The sequence below is a fragment of the Hyperolius riggenbachi genome, chromosome 6, assembly GCF_040937935.1.
Source record: "Hyperolius riggenbachi isolate aHypRig1 chromosome 6, aHypRig1.pri, whole genome shotgun sequence".
Classification (NCBI taxonomy): Eukaryota; Metazoa; Chordata; class Amphibia; order Anura; family Hyperoliidae; genus Hyperolius; species Hyperolius riggenbachi.
In genome coordinates, this window is record NC_090651.1 from 304165225 (window position 1) to 304189028 (window position 23804).

Sequence of the window (23804 nt, forward strand, 5' to 3'; positions counted from 1 at the left end):
ATGTTTTATAATTCAAACTTCACTGGTCCTTTCTATCCTGGTTCATTTTCCTTCATATTAACACTTTACAATTAGTAATATATCAATTTAAAGGGTGGGAATAAGGTTTAGAGTCAATCAAACAGTAGAGAAATACATATATTTCCATAGAAAGAGGGACAAAGTCCTGAAAGAGGGACAAATGAGGAGGAAACAGGGACAGCGGGACAGGGCACCCAAAAAGGGACTGTCCCTCCGAAAGCGGGACAGTTGGGAGCTATGCATGGCTAGTCCACTAGAAAAACTTCTCCAGCGCAAAGGTAGTGCATACTTTCTAAGGCCTGGTTTACACCGAATCCGATGTAGCGCAAGGCATAGCTGATGCGCAGCTCAAACCAATGTCTATCAATGGCAAAGGGCAAATTGTGCGGGTTATAGTTCATTGCGTCAGTTTCCTTCAGCGCGCTCTTGAATCCCTATAGCCATGCATGGCGCACCTAAGGGTTGCAGGCAAGCGTCCTGCAACCCACACGCCCGCTCGTTGAAAACCGGCCCTAAAAGATTTCTCTCAGATCAGATTTGATCTGACAGGGATCTATCTCATGGTCAGATCTCTGGCTATTTATAGGTGTATGGCCACCTTTAGTCTGATAACGAGAGCTACTAAATACTGATACCAAATACTACATACGTATTTACTAGCAACTCCTGTCCATTATAAAGTGGCAAAATTACCCTCAACGACTAATGCCAGCAACAAACAAACCCGTTAGATGATGCTGATGGATTGAGTCCCTCATCTGGGGAAGGGGGGAGATCATGGAGTATATTGCAACTCCCCCAACACTGCTGCCTTCCCACCAATAGCAGACTTGTGTAAAGTGGACCTGAACTCTTGCACAGGACAGCAGGAAAACAGAGAGAAATACACCCTGTATGTATTTGGAGAGTTTAGCCTGTCTAATTCCCCCTCATCTGTGACTAATCACCAATGTATTTGATCTCTCAGCTGTAACATCTGGCTTCCTCAGCAGAGCAGCTCATTTGTAAACACAGGATGTTAACCGTATGTCTGCTTCCATGAAAGCAGGAAGTTGACACACTGCAGATTTATTTCAGGATTTGTATCTGCTGTAGCAAAGAAATGTTTTTCTTTAAAAGGTTATTGTGTTGTTACCTATCTTTTAGAGCAGAGAGGAAGTTGTGAGTTCAGGTCCTCATTAATCTCTAGGTAAAACACACATCAGCTCACCCAGCAACAGCAGCCTGTTACTGGAATTGTGCCCAGGAACAGGTGGAGAAGACCGGAAAAGGTAAAATAGTAAACAGAATGAGCACAAGCTGGCCCAAGACATGTGACATCACCTTCCAGGACATTCTCTGCTGTTACTGAAGCAATCCTGAACTGCATGTTTCATTGCTTCAGCACACCTCTGCCATGGTCTTCATAGCATTGTTTGGCCAGTGCACTGCATTATCTCGGCTTTCTGGCTAGAGATGGAAAATCTATCTCCAATGAACAATCATATTTTCGCTTCAACTCAGGATTTATAATTACCTGGGGCTTCCTCTGCGTACATCAAAAAAAGGCACATGGAAGTTTTGGCGCCCAGTAATGCCAATAGTAAAATAGATTACTATTATTAGCCAATATTTTACTGTTAAAGTGTAAAATATCGGTATTAAATACTGATATCTTGCTATGGCTAAATCTAACCCTACTCTCACCCCCCCCCCCCCTAAATCCCCCACACACACTACCTGCCTAACTTCCCACTGACCGCTAACCCCCACCCCCTGCTGCCGCCACAAGAAAGAGGAAAAAAAGTAAGTTCTCACGTGCCGCCATAGGCGCATTTAGAAATATCGGCATTGAGCTGTAATTTGGTAGCCCGATAAATAGCGGGCGCTGTACCGATGGTGCCCATATTTCCTGTGCTAGTGGGCACCCAAATTGTCTGCTTCGGCTTTCCCTGGCCCCCTGTAGTTTGTCTGGTCCCTCATATCCCATCCAGTCCTCTCTGTTCTCCTGCAGTCTGGCTGGATAAATTCCCTGACTGTCCCAGTCACGGGCCACTGTGCAGTCCTATCCATGCACCCGATCACGCCTCAGTGGGCAGGAGCGCTCTGTGCATGCACAGTCCGTAAAGACGGTGACCGTGCTTGGCAGAACACTCACAGCCACAGCAGCGCGACTGGATGGTGCAGGCGACCAGGATCGCACAGGGCCTCACAGTGGGGAAACAAAGGCAACCGGATGGAATCTGATGGACCAGAAGGACTACAGGGGGCTGGAGGAAGCTCTAGGTTAGTAATCTGAGTTGTTCTTCAGCTCAAGATCCAAACTATCCCCGATATTGGAACCAGTTGCAATTATATCAGTGAAAATATCTGCGATGCTGATCCTCCAGTTCTATAACCTCCCTGGCGTTCAATTCCCCCAGGCTTTCTGTGCAAAATGTGATAAAATTAATTTTTATAACAATTTTTCCTGTAACTTGCCAAAATGTGTCAAGCAAGGGTCTAGTATACCGTGCAGGAGAGTACTGATGTGTATCCATGTTTATACTGTTCATAGCATGTTTTGTATGGACAGATATATCTGCCAATACCGCTTTAAGGTTACAATAGATAATCAATTGTTTAGGATCAATTGTCCCCACCAGCTCAGCTCCTGTTTTCATACAAGAAGATCAAAAATATGGTTAATCACTAAAAATCATACCGTTCATTGGCACCTTTAGACACTGGCCCTTATGCAATGACTTTTTCTCCGGAGTTTCCTCCTAGGTGATCTTTTCACACCTTGCCAATAAAATGCCTTTTAAACAACCAGCAAGCCAGAAATTTTTTTTTATAGTATTTTCTCACCTAATTTTTGGTACTTTCCAAATGCAAATTGCTGAAAAGTTTTTTGTTTGTTTTTTAAAGAGAAGATAAGATCTTCTAGGATAAAAAGTTATTTGAATGAGGGCCTTCTTTTCTGCAAAGGTAAAAAATAAATACTGTACAGGTAGTCCCTGGTTACAGAATGAGATACAGACTGTAGGTTCATTCTTAATCTGAATCTGTCTATAAAACACGGTGCCATCACTGTCCCCTGTACCTCCTTTATGCCCCTCTATGCCTCCAGTGGCCCCCTCTGTGTCACCTCTGCGCCTTTAGTGTTCCTTTCTGTGTCACCTCTGTTCTCCCGTGTCTTCTCTGTCCCCCTCTGTGTCACCTCTGATTCCCTGAGCCTTCAGTGTCCCCCTCCGTGTCACCTTGTTCCCCCTGTGCCTTCAGTGTCCACCTCTGTCACCTCACATCCCCCTGCTTTCATTCCCCCATGCCTTTAGAGTCCCCTTTGTGTCACCTCTGTTCTCCTGTGTCCCCCTCTGTGTCCTGAGCCTTCAGTGTCCCCCTCTGTGTCCTGAGCCTTCAGTGTCCCCCTCTGTGTCACCTCTGTTCCCCCATGCCTTCAGTGTCCACCTCTGTGTCACCTCAGATCCCCCTGCTTTCATTCCCCCATGCCTTTAGAGTCCCCTTTGTGTCACCTCTGTTCCCCTGTGCCTTCAGTGTCCCCCTCTGTGTGTTACCTCTGTTCCCCCGCATCGTCAGTGCCCCCTCTGTCTCCCCACTGTGTCACCTCTGTCATCCTGTGCCCTCAGCATACTGCATCAAAAAGGTTTAAAATCCATTCTATTTTATTTTTTGGAATATTGATTTTCTCAATAACTACATAGCCTTTTTAAATAGACTCTGAAGCCAAATAAAATAAATGCTTTTAACTTTTATTAATGTTAACCACTATAAACACTGCATCCCCGCGGCAAAACAAGGGGTTTATACACCCCAAATCCCCTGTGCTTCCTGATTAAGGCAGAGCTTAGGGCTGTAGCTCTGCCTCTTCGCGCGTCAATCCCAGCTGATCGCCGCCTCTCCCCACCCCTCTCAATCTTTCTTCACTGAGAGGGGCGGGGAGAGGCAGAGATCCACAGGCAGATTGACGTGAAAGGAGGCAGAGCTGCAGCTCAAAGCTCTGCCTCCATGGGCAGCAAAATCCACAATCAAGAGAGTCGTGGATTTTGCACAGGGGATTTGGGGGGTATAAACATCTTGTTTTGCCATGGGGATGCAGTATTTTAGCACAAGCTATAGTGCTTCACATTAATAAAAGTTAAAAGCATTGATTTTATTTGGCTTCAGCGTTTCTTTAAAAGAAGAAAAAAAATCACTTGTTCCCATAGAATCAAATTTCACATTTTCAGGCCATTTGTATCGGCGAGTCACTGGTAAGTTGGGTGTTCATAAGTCTGGGACTTCCTATACTCTGCTCACAAAACAATACTGAGTGGAGCGATAAAAAGAGACTGCAGTTTTTATATTTATGATTTCATACGTGTCTGATTTTATGTTTTCTATTTTGAAGTGCTAAACACAATAAAAAAGAAACTGAAAATGTAAAAAAAATAAATCTATGCATTCCCTTTAAAGCAAACCTGAAGTGAAAATAAACTTATGAGATAATGAATTGTATGTTTAGTACAGCTAAGAAATCTAACATTAGTAGCAAAGAAAAGAGTCTCATAGGGCTTGATTCACAAGAGTGCTAACTGTTAGCACAGCTGTTTTCACGCGAATTTTCGTGTCTGCGCGCGATCGCAAATTTTTGCACGCAATGAAACGGTTTCATGCGCAAACACGAATTTCACGTTTGTGCGCCAAAACGATAATAATTTAGCGCGCGCGAAAATGTTTCATTGCGCGCGAAAATGGACGTGCTAACAGTTAGCACTCTTTTGTGAATCAAGCCCATATTGTTTTCAAGTACAGGAAGAGTTAAAAAAAAACTTCAGTTATCTATGCAAAAGAGCTTCTCTGAGCTATTTGACCCACTGGGATGAATACAGTCCTGTTTTCTGAAGCACTTAAACAGCCAAGAAACAGTGAGCGATAGCTCGAGATAAGGTTTTACTGCAGGAAAGTTCAAAAGGTCATGATTTCTCCTTTGTTTTATAGTTTAAAAGACAGAGTGTGGTTTTAAACTGCAAATATGACAATGTTGAAAAAAATAAAAATATGAGACTTTTTTGCTACTAATGTTTTATTCATGTTCTGTACCACACATACATTTCATTATATCATAAGATTTTTTCCGCTTCAGGTGTGCTTTAAATACAGCGAGCCCCCTACTGCACTTATCATACAATAGACCATGACAGCTGGAGATGTGATGAAGAACTGCTGAAAAGTGGATGAGAACTGAAAGTACCAGAGCATGAATGGCGCTTTATTTTGCCTGTAATAAATGACCAGGGACAGCTGCGCTCTCCACATGAACACGTTTCCGGGCCTCCTATATGTGGAGTGCAGTATTATAGCTTGTGCACACATCAGAAGAATGCCAAATCCTTTCCCTCTTCTCCTGTCACCAGACAAACTGGTTCTGCCAGGCAGAATGCCGGGCTTCCTTAAACGCCTGACAGTGCGGCTGGGCTGACAGTGGAGGAGGAAAGAGGAGCCCGAGCTGTTCCTGTGAGACACGGCAGCACCGTTCCCAGGTAACTAAACCTCCATGGAAGTGAATGGCGATCACTTTCCTGGCTTGTTTTCCTCAGCAGCTCTGCGGGTTTCTGTGTCGGAGGGCGGCATGTCACCTGCGGACACTTGGAGCACTAAGTGGTGGATAGTGGGTGTTGGCAGCACATAAAACAGAAACTCAAACAATCCAGCAGCTAACCTGTGTACATGCAGCACACCTTAACCCCGAGAGAGAGAGAGGCGTTGTCGGCCGGTTCCTACATTTGTTTTCCTCAGCTTTCTAACAAGATTAATATTGTTGATGGTAGAAGGGCAGTAGAAGATTTTATATGGTGGATTGGCAGAGAAGTGCTTTCGTTATGTTTGTTTTTCCTTGGGTATGGCATTTTATTACAGGTTCTACAGTTTTGCATTATATGAGAGGACTAATCCCTGACTAGAAATCAATGATCAACTAGTGGTCAACTTCCTTCCTTCCACCACTCGATACCACGAGATTTCAGAATTATTAATTGAATCGCTACCTTCATTAGCATTGTACTGCTCAATGCCATTCGTGGCCATTTTAGCCATGGATCCCCCATGTATACTGCTATGTCCATCCAAATATACATCTTATGGTGCCCATACACGGTACAATAAAAATGTTCAATTTTCCCGTTTATTCGACCCGAACGATCGAATCGAATGAAAGGCAAAAAGAATATTTTTTTCGATCAAGAAAAAATGAACAATTATCCAGTTTTTTTTTTCAATAAAAATCTGATCGGACATGTTGGGAAAATCTTTATATTCAATCTAACGGGATAGTCGAACTAAATTATCTAATCGGAAAAAATTGTACCATGATTGGGCACCATAATGTTTGTCAAGTGCTGTCTGTCTATTTGGAAAAATGCCTATGCCATGTGTACCACAACCAGTTCCAGGTAAGACAATCATCGTACTTGGCGAATAAAGTCGATTCTGATTCCTTCCCCACATGCTAGATGAATATTTATGATTAATGCTGTTTCAAATTGATTCAACGTTTATTCATTGGGCTTGCGGGGGTTGATGGATAAACAGTGATTGAATCTGTTTCAGGTTTAAAGCCTTGTGTGGCTAATGTTACCTTTATCTCCATTGCCTCTGCCAATTATTAAAAGTATGCAAAACTAGGCTGTGTGTGAGAACCCCACGTGTTGTCCATCTGGATAAGACAAGAGACATAATATTTATACTGCGCTGCTTTCCTGGCGGACTCAAAGCGCTTGAGCTGCAGCTACTATGGTACGCTCAGTAGGCAGAAGCAGTGTTAGGGAGCCTTGCCCAAGGACTCCTTACTGAATATGGCTTGCTCAAGGACTGGCTTACTGAACAGGGAGAGACAATATTCTAACCAAGGTCATCTGTGTCAGTGGCAGAGCCGTAAACCAGTACACTAGCCAGCCACTTTGGATAACCCAAGGAACACTATAGTGCTACTACTGTCAAGATCAAGGGTGTTGATCATTTGTCTAAGCCTGGTGCTACTACTGTCAAGATCAAGGTTGGGTGGCCAGGCAGCAAGGACAGGAAATGTGAGGCTCCGCCCTCTAGTCAACGCAAACTCACATGACATTTAACAACTGGGGTTGCTCCTACCTATACCGTTTGTTTTTTTTTTTTTTGTTTTTTTTTAAATAATGTAAAATGTAATTAGTATATTATATATTTGACCTTGAAAGAATGGTTTGTAAATGTTTTTGTTGTTATAAAAAAAAGTTGAAAATGCAGCACTGGCAACTATTTGCTGTTGATCACAGCGGCCATGGCCTGGAGCATAAATCTCACTACTGATGGCAAGTTGTCAGTTCCTGTTGTGCTATCATGGTTGGCACAAATGCCATGTTTTGTTTCATCACCGGGCCCTAATAAGTCAAGCCAGTGATGTGCTAATGAGAAAATAGTGAGAGTTCTAGTAAGGGGACTTCCACAGTGGATAAACAAACATGCACTATCACAGTGCGATAAGTTATTGTGGTGATACGACAACCACAAGTTTCACTTTCTTGGCATGTTGATGTATGATTCACGCTGAGATACCCATCACCGGATCTTTTCTATATGAATTTACTGATGCTATCAGAAAGCATTTAAAGGTGAACTCCGTGATGTTTTATTGGATTCAGGCCCGGATTTACATCACAGGAGCCTATAGGCACAGATGTCTTGGCACGCTAAACTTTACCCGCCAGTAACCCACAAACCCCCATTGAACAACACCGCAAGTGTGCTGGCTGACCCAGCTGTTACTACTTCCTTATTCGTGATAGGTAGGGGCAGCACGGTGGCGTAGTGGTTAGCTCTCTCGCCTTGCAGCGCTGGGTCCCTGGTTCGAATCCCAGCCAGGGCACTATCTGCAAAGAGTTTGTATGTTCTTTCCGTGTCTGCGTGGGTTTCCTCCGGGCCCTCTGGTTTCCTCCCACATTCCAAAAACATACGGATAAGTTAATTGGCTCCCCCTAAAAAAAATTGGCCCTAGACTACAGTACTTACACTACATAATATAGACATATGGCAATGGTAGGGATTAGATTGTGAGCTCCTTTGAGGGACAGTTAGTGACAAGACAATATATATATATATATATATATATACACTGTACAGCGCTGCGTAATATGTCGGCGCTATATAAATACTTAATAATAATAATAATAGGTAGCTACAGGTGTCCCTTAGCATTAGGTAGCCAGCTAGTGGTGCCCCCGACTGAAGAGAGATCTTGTCAGTGGAATGCCAAGAGCCAGGTGACTAAACTCTCATTTACCCTCTGATCAGGACTCTGCGTAGGGAAGGAGGGAGGCGCTAGGGGAGGGAAGTGAGCCGCCCTTCCATCATTAGGCGCCTGTAAGCACGTGCCTACAGTGCCTTATGGTAAACCCGGCCCTGATTGGATTAAACATTGAATAGGAATAATATTTTCAATTTATATTTTTAAAAAGTTTTTGGCCTTTTAGTTTAAGTTTTATAAGGGGTTAGAACATCTCACAGATGTTTGGTTGTTGGCTGCGTCCTTCCTTCCTGGATCTTCTTGCACAGCTCCAAAATGAACTTCTTGTGAATGCTGTTGATAAAGAGGCAGGGTGTAGAAGGCTGTACTGATCTGTGCTGATGTCATGACGCAACAGGCAATAGAACGCTACAGAGGAGAGTATGTATGTTAAAGATGAATGAGTGCTGCTGCACCCAAGGGTGCCTGTCAAGGATGCAGCAGCATACATTTTCTGAATTTTCAGGGAAGACAGGGAAATAAAGAAAAATGTCCATGCCTCTAAATGTTTGCATCACGTTGGAGAACTATTTGTTCCCTTACAACTATGTATTTCTTCTGACAGGTGGAATTTGTCTCTAGAGTGTAAACTTTTATTGACTGAAGAAGGTGTTTGTTCTTCCTTAGTTAATCACTTTTTAATCCTTCTTTTAACCACTTCCACACCATGTTATTTTATGCTGATCTGTGCAGCGTGGGCTCTCCAGCCCACAGCACAGATCAGCTAGCAGCCAGGGCGATCAGACTTCCCCCCTTTTTTCCCCACTAGGGGGATGTCCTGCTGGGGGGGTCTGATCGCCGCCGGCTGCTTGCGCTTGCGGGGGGGGGGCTCTTCAAAGCCCCCCTCCGCAGCGCTTCCTGGCCTCCTTCCCCTTCCCTCCCTCTCCCTCCCCCTGTGAGCGGCGCAGGACGGATTTCCGTCCTGCGCCTGATGGGATAGGCTTTAGCCTATCAGATGCCGGTGATCCCCGGCCAATCAGAGGCCGGGGATCGCCGATCTCCTCTACGGCGCTGCTGCGCAGCAGCGCCGTATACATGTAAACACCGGGGAAGATCTTCCCCGTGTGTTTACATTTACCCTGCGAGCCGCCGATCGGCTCGCAGGGTGTTCACGGAGACACCCTCCGGGAACTGACATGGAACGGCCGCTCATACGAGCGGCCGTTTCCATGGTATACACTTCTGGATTCAGGGGCGTGTATATACGCTCCGAGAATCCGGAAGTGGTTAAACAATGGTTGTGGTTTCAGCCACCCTTTTCTGTTTTCCATCCATCTTTTTCAAGCTGCATTTTTACAGATCTTGCCTTAAATATGGAAAAGCTTGAAAAAGCATTAAGATCCTAATGAACTTGGGATGAAAAAAAAAAGACCTCTTTATTGGCTTCCTGACGACAAAAGTTTTCAAAATGTAAATAAATAACACAGAGATGAAAACGTACAACTAACATCCACATAGACCAGTTATATAAAACCAATTAAAATAAGAAACACCTACCGGTATATAGTATTGGCAGACAATGGTGGATCGTGGATGGTGCGGTTTCACTTTGGTCATTGAGTAAACATTTTTCGTTTTAGTTTTGTGATCGGGAAAAGTTTTGAGACCACCAAGGCCTTTTTATCAAGCTATAACACAAAATAAGGGTATTCAAAAAGAAAGCTTACTCTCATGAGATGATGTGCCGGCGTTCTAAACTGTGAACATCTCTACATGATTCGGAGAATTGCTTTAACTTTGGCTAGGCCTTGATTTGATTTTTCTAGTTTTGACGCTTTGGAAGTTAAGGTAGATTCTGTAAAGAGAAAGAAAGACCACTGGAAAGAGGAGAAGGTTGAAAATGGGATGCTGATCCACTGAGAGGCAACTTCATGTCAAAGAGAAAAGCACATGCTTACATTACAGTCCCCTATAGCTCAAGACAAGGGACTTCTTCACCTGAGGGACCAAGTCACCTTCCATGGCTTCTTAAATTGCAGGTCCCCCAGACATTAATGTTTCAGGTTGCTAATGGATTTTGTCCAAATGGAAAGTCAGCAAAACCAGAAGCACAGCAGGCCACTCTATAGTAGGCTTTACTGTTGTTCTTTCAACTTGCCAGGATCCGTGCTGGTTCCTGGATTTCTGTGGTGGAATGCCCTTCCAATATGGCAGCCAGTTTCTTTTGGTGTTGGGCTTGAAGTGGTAGCCTCATGATGCTGACCTTCACACCCTCATGAGAGACCATTGAAGCAAAAACGTGGAACACAACGTGGCATGAAACTCACTTATTCAAGTTCATTGGGAAATAAATATATTAGTTATGTGATTATGAATAGGAAAAGGTATTAGGCATTGCATATTGAGAAAAGGCTGTCTTAAATATGGTACACACCATGCAATTTACTGTCAGATCGATGGGTCGAACGATAATTTCCGACAGGCCCAATCTGATTTCCAATCGCTTTTCTGATCAATTCTGTGCAGAAGTGATTGGAAAATTGATCAGAAAAAATCAGCTTGGACCTGTTGGAAAATATCGATTTGACCTGTCGATCTGTTGGGAAATTGCATGGTGTATATGAGGTATTACTGCCAATTCAGGACTTGTTGAAGGTAAGGATGTGAAGAAAGTCATTCATTCTTGAAGCTTGTGTACTCATAAGTAATAACCTGGTGGAGGTGTGTGCCTGTCTCTGTGCTCATTACCTGTTTGCATAACAGTGTGTCTGGAAGTTTCCATTTTACTCTAATGCATTTACTGCTGTCCCCCTGAGATCCTCTCCATTGTGCTTCTAGTATTCATTTCATTTGCTTTTAACCAGTCAACTGTTTCTTCTCCTTCTTCCTGTAATGTTGCTGTTACTACACAGACAGACATGGTTTACATGGAGTACTAGACAGCAAGGGCCTGTTTCCACTACACGCAGATTGGATGCAGAATGGATGCAGAAAAACTGAGTCCAATGAATGCCTATGGCAAAATTTGCATCAGAAAAATCGCGTTTAGTGGAAACAGGCCCACAGGCTTTCATTGGAGTCAGTTTTTCTGCATCCATTCTGCATCCAATCTGCATGTAGTGGAAACAGGCCCTAATGCAGATCGGCTTGTAATAGGTTTCTTCTGTTCTTTCAGTTTGTGGCCCTGACACACGCAGATGCCAACAAACAAACATACACAACTGTAAACGGACTAGAGCTGACTGATGTAAGTGATGGGACCCGGTTCCCAAAGCTGTGGTCAGTGGAGGACGGCGGCATGGGAGCGATCCGAATGGATGGGGCTGGAGGAAGCCCCAGGTATGTATAAAGCTTTTTAATATTTTCAGCTCTGGTAGACTTTAAAGGCTATTATGCTGTTGCTAATCTTTTAAATCTGAGAGGAAGTTCTGAGTTCAGGTCTGCTTTCAGGCCATTGCTATATTCTTGACAACCAAACGTAAGTTTCAGAATTCCTGAGATTCTGTCTTGTAGCTACAGTGTCTTGGATGGTTTTGTTTCCTTATTGCTGACCTTATGCATGGAGAATTTGTGTATGAGTCAGACCAGGCTAGTTCTGAAGAGCTATTGACATAAGTACACTTTCCTGATTTCTCTGAATTATCATAAACCGAAACCAAGCCTTTAGAAGTGTTCCCCAACCATGTCCTCAAGGCCCACCAACAGTGCATGTTTTGTGGAAATCCACAGAGGTAGTTAATCAGCTCTGCTGAGACACTAATTACCCCACCTGTGCATGTTTATGGATTTCACAAAACCTGTACTGTTGGTGAGCCTTGAGGACAGGGTTTGGGAACTCTGCCTTAGAAGAGACGTGTTAACATTCAGAAACATGTTACTGCCCTGAACCAAATCTGTGCTATTGCAGCTGGGCCCCAGAGGAGTAGATGGTCCACCTTAAGTGGAAGTAAAGGATAAGCTTGGATCTTGCTAGTCTACATTAGATCCATCACAATGCCAGGTATCTTTTCTTCTCCTAATTGCTAATCAACCAGCCTTTATTTACATAAACCAAACTCCAGTCAATAAGCTTAAATCCCAACTTCAGGCAGAGTTTAGAGGCCCAGTCTTTAGACTTCTTTGACATGGTTCTGTGACAAGTCATGGCACTGTGACATGCCTATGTACTTTCTGGGTACTTGTGGCAATCCATGTCTATATTCACTCTTTGTTCTTGTGACAAGCTTGTCCTAGCCCAGGAACTTCTGTGTCATGTCTGTGCTCTCTGGGTACTGAGACCTATCCTGTGGTAACCCAGGAACTTCTGTGTCATGTCTGTGTGCTCTTTGGGTACTAAGGTACTGGGTCCTGTCCTGTGGTAACCCAGGAACTTCTGTTTCATGCCTATGTGTTCTCTGGGTAGTACTTGTGACAAGCTTGTTATCAGCCAAGAGCCTCTGTGTCATGTCTGTGTGCTCTCTGGGTACTGAGTCCTATCCTGTGGTAACCCAGGAACTTCTGTGCCATGTCTGTGTGCTCTCTGGGTACTGAGTCCTATCCTGTGGTAACCCAGGAACTTCTGTGTCATGTCTGTGTGCTCTTTGGGTACTGAGGTACTGGGTCCTGTCCTGTGGTAACCCAGGAACTTCTGTGTCATGCCTATTGTGTTATAGGCCAAGAGCCTCTGTGTCATGTCTGTGTGCTCTCTGGGTTCTTGTGATAAGCTTTTGGTAACCCATTGGCTTCAGTGACATGGCTGTGCTTTCTAGGTTCTTGTGAAAACTTTGTGGTAATCTCATAGCTCCCAACTGTCCCTCTTTTGGAGGGACCGTCCCTCTTTGGGAGCTCTGTCCCTCTTTCCTCCTCATTTGTCCCTCTTTCAGCACGTTGTCCCTCTTTCTATGTAAATACAGTATATGTATTTCTCTACTAAAAAATGTGTTTGATTGACTCTAAACTTTATTCCCATCCTTTAAAATTGATATATTACTAATTTTAAAATGTTAATATGAAGGATAGAAAGGACCAGTGTGGTTTGAATGATAAAACAACATATTTTTCTTATGACATCTTTATGGTATGCGTGATTGGGTTGTGACGGGGGCATGGTGGCAGGGGCGTGGCTTAAATTTCCCTCTTTCTCATCTCAAAAAGTTGGGAGGTATGGTAATCTGGTTTCCTGTGACATGGCTTTGGTCACTCAAATGCTGTGATACAGCTGTCCCCTCTTTTAAAGAATACACATGGCGACATGTGACATGTTGAGATAGACGTGTATGTACAGTGCCAAGCACACAAATAACTATGTTGTGTTCCTTTTTTCTTTCTCTGCCTGAAAGAGTTAAAAATCATGTATGCAAGTGACAGTTTGTGTCCAGGTCGGGTCTAGGTCAGACTATAGTGTAACCCTTACTGATAAGGCATTGCAGCCAGAAAACACTGGCAGTAAATGGCTTCAGAGAACAGATAAGAGATAAAAAGGGACAATAGTTCATAGATTTTAACTCTGGCATACTTCAATGAATATGTCATTGAGCAATTGACATTGACAATAAAACAGTAAAAACTTGTAAAGTAGATCTAAAAAAGAAAAAAAAAAGTCATTTTAGGACAGAACCTCTATCTGAACTTTTCCACAAGTTGCAATACATTGTCCAGAGTTCCAGTTTAAGTTTTAATAAAACATGTCATCAGCTTTTCATTTTTAACCAGTATCCTCTCTTTTCTGTAGTCCGCCGCTCTCTAAATAAACCCATTGGCTTTAATATATTTGCGCACTGCTGAGTTACTATAGCGATCTCCAGGCTGAAAGATGTTGTTTTGTGTGCCCAGCCTATTGGCAGGGAAACCTCTATTTAACCTGCCTTGGTTATGCACTGTTGCTTTTCTATAATAAGAAAGGATCTGGTTTTGCTTGTGATCCAGTACAAGATAAAAGGACAGAAATGCTATTTACTGAAAGTGCTGCCATCTGGAATGTCTTGGTGCAAGTATCCCCTCTCCTCCGAGCCTGACTGCTTCTCCACCTGCCACATATTTGGCAAGCAGCAGCTATTAGTTTCAGCTCTGTCTGTGGCATGGCCAAAGCCTCCTGCTATTGTGTTTAGTCCTTTTAGATGGCTGCACCTCCACTATTAAAATACCAATATTCAAATGCATCTACTCTTTAGTTATTTTTAGCCTAAACCTCATTTTGTGATAAATAAAAAAAAAAGTTCTTAATCCTTTTCTTTAGAGCTAAACTCCAGTATAGAAATGATTTTCATGCAATCCTTTGACAATCAAGGGTGCATACACACATTCAATTTTCATTGGCCATTTGCTAACCAATTTCACCACCTTCATGTAAATAAAGCATGGTACACACTTTCAGTTATGATTGGCCAATCACTAACCAATTTTACCACCTCCACATAGTATAAGGGTCAGCAGATATTGAATACTAAGAGCAGATTCTATAGGTAAACTCTCATACTACATGGAGGTGGTAAGATTGGTCAGTGATTGGCCAAAAGGTATGTGCAGAAGCCAACTTATGAAGGAAGGGTGTCTGCCAATCAGTCAGCTAGGGTACATTTTCCTAAACAACAAACAGAAAGCTGCTGCGCTGAAGTTCCAATAAGCCAAACTGATCTTGGTCCGTCCCTTCTCTCCTCTTAGTGGAACTCTGCAGGCACTCACACTAGGGAGACATAAAACAAATATACGGGGGTCTCAGTTTCAAAAGCAACGATCCAACTTTAATAATAAACAGGGTGCAGATGTACAGATATAAGACACTCACTTTTGTGGGTCCTAATTACCATAGGACCCCCCGGCAATGTTTGCTTCCCACTGTCAGTGGTACTAAAGCATCTCACCAATGGCACACTGTGCTAGTTCTTGCCCACTCTCAACCCGACCGGCCTTCTGCCATCCTGAGGACGGCATTATGAAATAAACACGAAATTGGATGTAATATCCGCTGAGGGTTGAGTCTTACGGGAATTATTGTGCATTCTGGAACGTTGGACATTGAGAGGCCTGATGGACCTCTCATCCCACTAAGACTCTTTCTTATTTTCAAATGTTAAAATGAAGAAAATGATGATAGAAAGAACTAGTGTGGTTTGAATGATAAACCAACATCTTTGGCTGAATTCCTTGTGATATGCATGGTGAGGGGTGTGGCAGGGATTGGGGGGGATTTCATGGTTAGAGGTGTGGCTCTTTTTTATCTCAAAAAGTTGGAAGGTATGAGTGGGGTGTAAAAATGTGTTATTTGTGAGCAGGGAGAACTTAATCCAAAGTATGAGAAACTGATAACTGATCATATTTTTGGTACATTTTATGAAGAAAAAAAAAGATAGCAGTTTTCCAACCCAGCTAATCATATTTTTCTTGAATCGACTCTATAACGTTGATCAACTGATTAAAAAAAAAACAGTCATTTTATGTATTTCAAAACTAAATTGAATGAAAAGAAAATGAACCCTCATATGGCCACTTTCACCTCTTCCAGTTATATCATTTGAAAGAGATTAAAGTGCCTGTAAATTAAATCACACAAAACCATGACAATCCCAAGAAAAGCAATCCAAAAACCTTTGTCCGTTTTTCTTAATTTCTCTGTTAATGAAGGATCAAAATGTTATTAAAAATGAAGATTAAAATAAAATTACCATTTAAAGGACTTCTGAAATGAGAGGGATATGTAGGCTGCCATGCTTGTTTCCTTTTTAATAATACCAGTTGCCTGGCAGCCCTGCCAAACTATTTGGCTGCAGTAGTATCTGATTTACACGAGAAACAAGCATGCAGCTAGTCTTGTCTGACAATAATGCCAGAAAGGGCTGGTTCACACTACAAGAGCTTTTCTAAGAGCGGAGTGATTTTAAAAGCTCTTGCTAATGTAATCATATGTGAGTGTTCACACTGGAGGGATGTGATTTTGTAAAAATCCCCCATAGCATTGCATTAGCAAGAGCTTTTAAAGGGAACCTAAACTGAGAAGGATGTGGATTTTTCCTTTTAAAATAATACCAGTTGCCCGACTCTACTGCTGATTCTGTGTCTCTAAGGCCCCGTTCACACTGCACGCGTTTCCAGCCACGTTTTGGAAACGCGTGCAGGTGGCCGACACGCACGACATCAGACATTGCATAGAGTGCAATGTCTGATGTTCACACTGCATGCGTTGCGGACCTGTGCGGTCCGGGAACGCATGCTGCACGCATTTTTTGTAAAAACGCGTGGCTGTCCCATTCACTTTTCAGTGATGGGATCAGCCACACAACGCACACAAACGCGGATGGCGTGCGTTCGTACGCGGTGCGTTCCGCGTGCGTGCCCGTCTGCGTTTGTGATGTGAACGGGGCCTAATACTTTTAGCCACAGTCCCTCAACAAGCATACAGTTCAGGTGCTCTGACTGAAGTCAGACTGGATTACCTGCATGCTTGCTTCAGGTGTGTGATTCAGCCATTACTACAGCCAGAGATCAGCAGTACTACCAAGCAACTGGTATTGTTTAAAAGGAAACATCCATATCCCTCTCAGTTAAGGTTCCCTTTAAAATAACTAGCGCTTAAAAAAATCTTGCAGTGCGAACCAGCCCAAACACCTGATCTGCTGCATGCTTGTTCAGGATCTGTGGCTAAAAGTATTAGAGGCAGAGGATCAGCAGGACTGCAGGCAACTGCTATTGCTTAAAAGGAAATAAATATGGCAGCCTCCATATCCCTCTCACTTTAGTTGTCCTTTAAGACAAAAGAATGAATGTCCAGCAGCAGAAATGATCTATTCTGGTCCTGTGCAAAAAAAAAAGAAAAAGATCTTATTTGTTTTTATAGCCTCTTCGTGTTTATAGTAAATCTGTCAGGGCATATTTCACCGACCTTCATGCAAACGAACCTGATAAGAAAGAGCTTCTGAGTAATGGCCGCTCCCATGCAGGCAAAACAACAGACAGCAGGAATAAGCTAAGATGGCATTAACATGGGAACCCATAGGGCTTGATTCACTAAATAGTGATAACTCAGTTATAACGTGTTAAGGCTTTGCATGTGCAAATGTGTGTGCTAAGTAGTTTGCACGTGCAACGTTTATGCCGTTTGTGCCGCGCGCTAAGTTATAGCATCGCGTGCTAAGTGCGGTATGCCATTGAAATCAATGGTGCTTCGCCCGCTCAGTAGATAGAGTTTGGTAAAGAAATTATAAATGGTGCTTACATTAACATGTGCGGTACTGTAACACGGCGCGCGCTGACTGTGTGCACAGTATTCAGCAGAAATGTTACCTGTATTTGCACCACTCCACTGACATAGCGTGCACTGCACATCACCTAGGTAACACGCAGTTTGTTAACACACATTACACTAGCAACGTGTGCTTCACCTCGTTAAGGTGAGTCATTTTGCCTGATTATGTCCTCATATCTGTTACTTCCAGACGCAGATAAGTAATAATTTATTGTACGCATGCAAAAAAGTGGTATGGAACTCCTAATTTTACAGTGAGAGCCTAGATACCTGCTAGGGCAATAGTGCTGAAGGCAGTTATTGTTTAGAAAGAATGCATACTTATCCATGTACATATCATTTTTTGCTTAGTTCTGCCCTCTTGTAATACCTCTTTGGCAAAGCCAGAGGCGTATTTACAGGGGTGCAGGTATAGCATGTGCCATGGGCGCCTCTTACTGGAGGGTGCTGCTTCGTAGCATCCTTGGTGTTCTCCATACATATTCTAGTTTTTATCTGGGGGACATTCTGCTACATGGTTACATCTTTTTGGGGGACAAGTTGCCTGTTATTTGGGGGTATGTATAGGCTGACCTATTGCGATACTCTTATAGGCCATGCTTCACTTCAACTTCAACACAACCAGTTCAACTGAGACTACACGTTAAAATGATTGGAAGGGCAGCCCCCCCCTCCCTCTTCCCATCCCTGGGGGCAAATTTCATTGTTTGGCATAGGCGCTGTTTTCCCTAGATACCCCTCTGGGCAGAGCTCATACTCCCACCCCATATGACTGACTGCCATGCCCACTTTCCTTCCAGTGGTTATTGTCCTCCACTGTGGAGCAGAGAAGGTGGCAAAAGTGTCCTCAGGGGCAGTTTGTATGTGTCTATTATGTGCGTGTTGTGATGTCATCGCTCACATTCAGTACATGCCTGAAAGCAATGGCACAACGTAGGCTATAGACCCATGAATGGACAGTTAGGCTGTTGCTATGCAACCTTACTTTTACAATGTATTTTGGACAACATGTTTAACACCTGGGTCTAGCTATAGAGCGCATACAGAAGTCACGCAGAGTTCTTCATGTACTGTTTAATAGAAAAGTATGAGACCGCTGTTCTATTTCAAGTTGCCCTGCTAATTTGAATAATACACTGCATGTCCAATATTTTTACTGTGTTGAAAAACGTTTGTGTTACCTTTTAGCAGACAGCATTGGTGAGTAAATATTTCTATAGATTTGGCTTTGACAATTTTTGCAGCCAACCAAAGCGTCATTTTTCTGATCACTTTTCTGCATCTTACGAGCTGTGTAACCTGGCATCTATATCAAGAACATCTAAGTCTATATGGTATTGCCTTTATAGCAAAATTAGCAAATACCTTAAAGAGGAACTGTAGTGAAAATAGCATAATGAATCAAATTGCTTACTTTTTACAGTATTCATTTATAGATGATTTAGTTAAGGTTTGCCCATTGTAAAATCTTTTCTCACCCTGATTTACGTTCTGAAATTTATCACATGTATTCACATGTGTAGTCCTGTCAGTTGATCTTTGCGGAATGCTTGTTACTGAGAGTTCTAAGCACAGGGGTAGCTACTTCTTGCTTGGTAGCTGGAAACAGACGTTAATTCCCACAATGCATTGAGGTTCCCAGACAGGAAACTTTCAGGACCATAACCCTGACATTACACAGTGGGAGGGGTTTTAACCACAATATCAGCCACACAGATGCCTCTGATGATCTATTTAAGAAAATATTTCTGAGGAAAGGGGTATCGGCTGCTGATTGGGATGAACTTCAATAATGGTCTACAGTTCATTCCGCGGAAGGTTCGGTTTGCGTTAAAGTTCGCGAACCGCAATAGACTTCAATGGGGATGCGAACTTTGAAAAAAAAAATAATTATGCTGGCCACAAAAGTGATGGAAAAGATGTTTCAAGGGGTCTAACACCTGGAGGGGGGCATGGCGGAGTGGGATACATGCCAAAAGTCCCGGGGAAAAATCTGGATTTGACGCAAAGCAGCGTTTTAAGGGCAGAAATCATATTGAATGCTAAATGACAGGCCTAAAGTGCTTTCAAACATCTTGCATGTGTATACATCAATCAGGTAGTGTAATTAAGGTACTGCTTCACACTGACACACCAAACTCACCGTGTAACGCACCGCAAACAGCTGTTTGTGTAGTGACGGCCGTGCTGGACTGGTGCGCACCATGGCGAGAGTGCAGGTTTTGGTGGCTTTACAGCCCATATGGTCGCCTGGCTGATGTAGCTGAATGATGTAGCTGAATGACAGAACAGTGACTGTCCAGCTGATCAAATTTGGTCTGACCACAATGAGGCAACGACCTTATTATCGTGGGTGTGCCCCCCGAGACACTCATCTAGGCGCCGGTCATTGCTTCATTGTGATACGCAAGCCCTTTCACCACGGCAAGGTAATGATCACGAAGGGGAATGGGGAATGTAAACAGAACAGGTATACAGTGACTGGTTCACTAAACAGAACAGGTATACAGTGGCGGGTTCACAGAACAGGTATGCAGTGGCAGGTTCACTGAACACAACAGGTATGCAGTGGCGGGTTCACTGAACAGGTATACAGTGGCGGGTTCACTGAACAGGTATACAGTGGCGGGTCCACTGAACAGAACAGGTATGCAGTGGCGGGTTCACTAAACAGAACAGGTATACAGTGGTGGGTTCACAGAACAGGTATGCAGTGGCAGGTTCACTGAACACAACAGGTATGCAGTGGCGGGTTCACTGAACAGGTATACAGTGGCGGGCCCACTGAACAGAACAGGTATGCAGTGGCGGGTTCACTGAACAGGTATACAGTGGCGGGTCCACTGAACAGAACAGGTATGCAGTGGCGGGTTCACTGAACAGGTATACAGTGGCGGGTCCACTGAACAGAACAGGTATGCAGTGGCGGGTTCACTGAACAGGTATGCAGTGGTGGGTTCACAGAACAGGTATGCAGTGGTGGGTTCACAGCACAGGTATGCAGTGGTGGGTTCAATGAACAGGTATACAGTGGCGGGTCCACTGAACAGAACAGGTATGCAGTGGCAGGTTCACTGAACAGGTATGCAGTGGTGGGTTCACAGCACAGGTATGCAGTGGTGGGTTCACAGAACAGGTATGCAGTGGTGGGTTCACAGCACAGGTATGCAGTGGTGGGTTCAATTAACAGGTATACAGTGGCGGGTCCACTGAACAGAACAGGTATGCAGTGGCAGGTTCACTGAACAGGTATGCAGTGGTGGGTTCACAGAACAGGTATGCAGTGGTGGGTTCACAGCACAGGTATGCAGTGGTGGGTTCAATGAACAGGTATACAGTGGCGGGTCCACTGAACAGAACAGGTATGCAGTGGCAGGTTCACTGAACAGGTATGCAGTGGTGGGTTCACAGCACAGGTATGCAGTGGTGGGTTCACAGAACAGGTATGCAGTGGTGGGTTCACAGCACATGTATGCAGTGGTGGGTTCAATGAACAGGTATACAGTGGCGGGTCCAATGAACAGAACAGGTATGCAGTGGCAGGTTCACTGAACAGGTATGCAGTGGTGGGTTCACAGCACAGGTATGCAGTGGTGGGTTCACTGAACAGGTATGCAGTGGTGGGTTCACAGCACAGGTATGCAGTGGTGGGTTCACAGCACAGGTATGCAGTGGTGGGTTCACAGCACAGGTATGCAGTGGTGGGTTCATAGCACAGGTATGCAGTGGTGGGTTCACAGCACAGGTATGCAGTGGTGGGTTCACAGAACAGGTATGCAGCCAGACAGGAACAAGTTAAGCCTAACTAATCTTTCCCTGAGAGACAGTCTGCAGCAGCTCGCCCTACTCTCACTAACGCAGGCAGCACACGAGTGACCGTAATGGCCGCCGCTGCCTGCCTTATATAAGGGGGGGTGGGGCTCCAGGGGCTAGTGTAGCCTAATTGGCTACACTGGGCCTGCTGACTGTGATGTAGAGGGTCAAAGTTGACCCTCCATGTGCATTATGGGGCGAACCGAACTTCCGCAAAGGTTCGCCTGCGGGACGCGAACGCGAACCACCGAAGTTCGCGTGGAACCGTTCGCAGGCGAACCGTTCGGCCCAACTCTATTCCTTTTAAGCTTTCCAAATATGTAGAAGCAATTCATATTTTTGAAATTATTTTTACCGCAGCTTGCTTTATCTAATTAGATCTGTATGAGTCTGAAAAATAGTGTTTCAGTTTTAAAAAATATTCATGTTATTTTCTACACTGGTATCCAAATGCTGGAATGGCCTAAGTGAAATATTACATTGCAGAAAGCATTGGATCCCTCGTGCAACAAAGCCCCATAGCAGTAGCACGATTTCACTTATATTTACATTCTTGGTCACGTTGGATTATATGAGGATAACTTAAAAAGCTCAATATTGCAATAAAGGCAAATCTTTTTCTGTCCTGTTAACGATGATAAAACAGCATTTTATGTTGGCTATAAAGGATATTGTAGCCTTTTTCCCCTGTGAAGCAGTAGAGTTTATAGATGGTTATTCCAATATGATATGCTGTTGTAGGAACTCCTAATCAGGTAGGCGTTGGAGTCATAGGTCAGCTGTGTCCCCTTATAGCCCTCATGCCGAATCCGAGCAGCGCTTGAACTGAATTCACAATGTTGCCCCACCCACTATGCCACTTCATTAGATAAGAAAGGGTGTGGTGATTTGTAAATGCACCATGGCCCATCCCAGAGGTGTTTGGAGGCGGGGCCACTGTGAAGAAATGGCGGTTCTCCTCTGGAACACAGCTGAATCTCTACCAGATTTCCCCATGAGATATCATTGCTGGTGCCTCAAAATGATACAGTGCGTACTGAGCATGAGGACAGAGGGGGGAGGCTAACAAAAATGTTTCTGTAGATATCCTTTAAAAAAGAACTGTAGCGAAAATAACATCCTATATATAATAAATCCCTAATGTCTCTGTGTCCCGTGTCCCTGTGTGTGTGTGTTTTTGTTGTGCGCATGTGCAGGGAGGGACACAGAGACATTAAGGAGAGCTGGGAGAATGACGCGGTGGGGGCCAGGAGGGGCGGGCGCTTCGCGCACGGCGGATGCCGTTGACAGACCTAGCCTAGTTTTTAAACGGGCTTAGGTTACCAGTAATGAATAAAATTGCTTATTTTGACAATATTCATTTATAGATTATTTAGTCAGTGTTTGCCCATTGTAAAATCTTTCCTTTCCCTTATTTACATTTTGAAATGTATCACAGGTGGTGACATCTTTAGTTCTGCTGTGTGATCTGTGCGGAATGTTCATTACTGAGAGTTCTATGCCCAGAGGGAGATGCTGCTTGCTCTGCTGTTGGAAATAGCTGTTACTTCCCACAATGCAGCGAGGTTCCTAGACAGCAAACTGTCAAGACCTTGGTCATGACATCACACTATGGGAGGGGTTTCACCACAATATCAGTCATACAGACCCCCTGATGATCTATTTGAGAAAAGCTAAAGATTTCTCATGGGAAAGGGGCTATCAGGTACTGATTGGAATGAAGTTCAATCCTGGGTTTAAGTTCCTCTTTAAGTCCCCTCAGTGACCAAGACACAGAGTGCGCCCTGACTGAAGCTCTAGTCCTTTGTCATTCTACAAGAAGCTAGCAAAGAAAGGTGTGGCTGGAATTAGGGTATGACCCTAGTCACAAGGTGCCTGGTCGTGCTTATGTAAATATTACTGAGTGTCAGTAGACTGACATGCATCCTAATGCTGTCATGGGAGATTTTTTCACTTGACCGGTTTTCAACTCAGACTCCCAACAAGATTTATGGAAAGGTATAAAAACATAGAGTTAATTAAAGTGTACCCGAGGTGAGAATAATATGCTCTCCTCATGCATATCCTCCCCTTATGTTTTTCCTCTCCTCATTCCTCCTAGTCCCCATAATCACTTCAGAATCAGAGTTTCTGCTAAAGTCGAATTTCCAGACAGGAAGAGGCAGACTTGCCAGTGACTGTACGGATGGCCCCATGTGGACTCCTCAGGTCCCGGGGTCCTTGTGAGGTCGCCTCCTCTGCATTTCCTATTCGTACACCTCTGAGCATTCTTATAACACACGTTGTTAAAAGACAGTTGCAGTGAGAAGAATATGGAGGCTGCCATATTTATTTCCTTTTAAAGAACTAGTGACACCCATGCTAACCTAGAAATAAAAACACATATATATAAGTAGATAAATACTAGTTCTACTTATATAATAGATGCATTGCACTGTCAATGTTATGATTCCTGTGAAATTTATAAAGGAAAAGCAGAGAATCCTATTCTAGACCGTTTCCATATTGGTTACCTTTGACCTCCTGACATCATTTCCT

At 43.7% G+C, this 23804-nt stretch overlaps 1 protein-coding gene across 2 annotated transcripts in view; it reads left to right on the forward strand.

Moving 5' to 3' along the window:
* EPS8L1 (EPS8 signaling adaptor L1) overlaps positions 1-23804 on the forward strand; it is a 152356-nt gene that overhangs the window by 72843 nt on the left and 55709 nt on the right. The window contains exon 1 of one of the 2 annotated variants that reach the window (XM_068241243.1): positions 5417-5522. The exons of the other annotated variant lie outside the window; for it this stretch is intronic. The gene's annotated coding sequence lies outside the window, so the exon portion shown is untranslated. Of the gene's footprint in view, positions 1-5416; positions 5523-23804 lie in introns of those variants that run through there. 2 annotated transcript variants of the gene reach the window in all.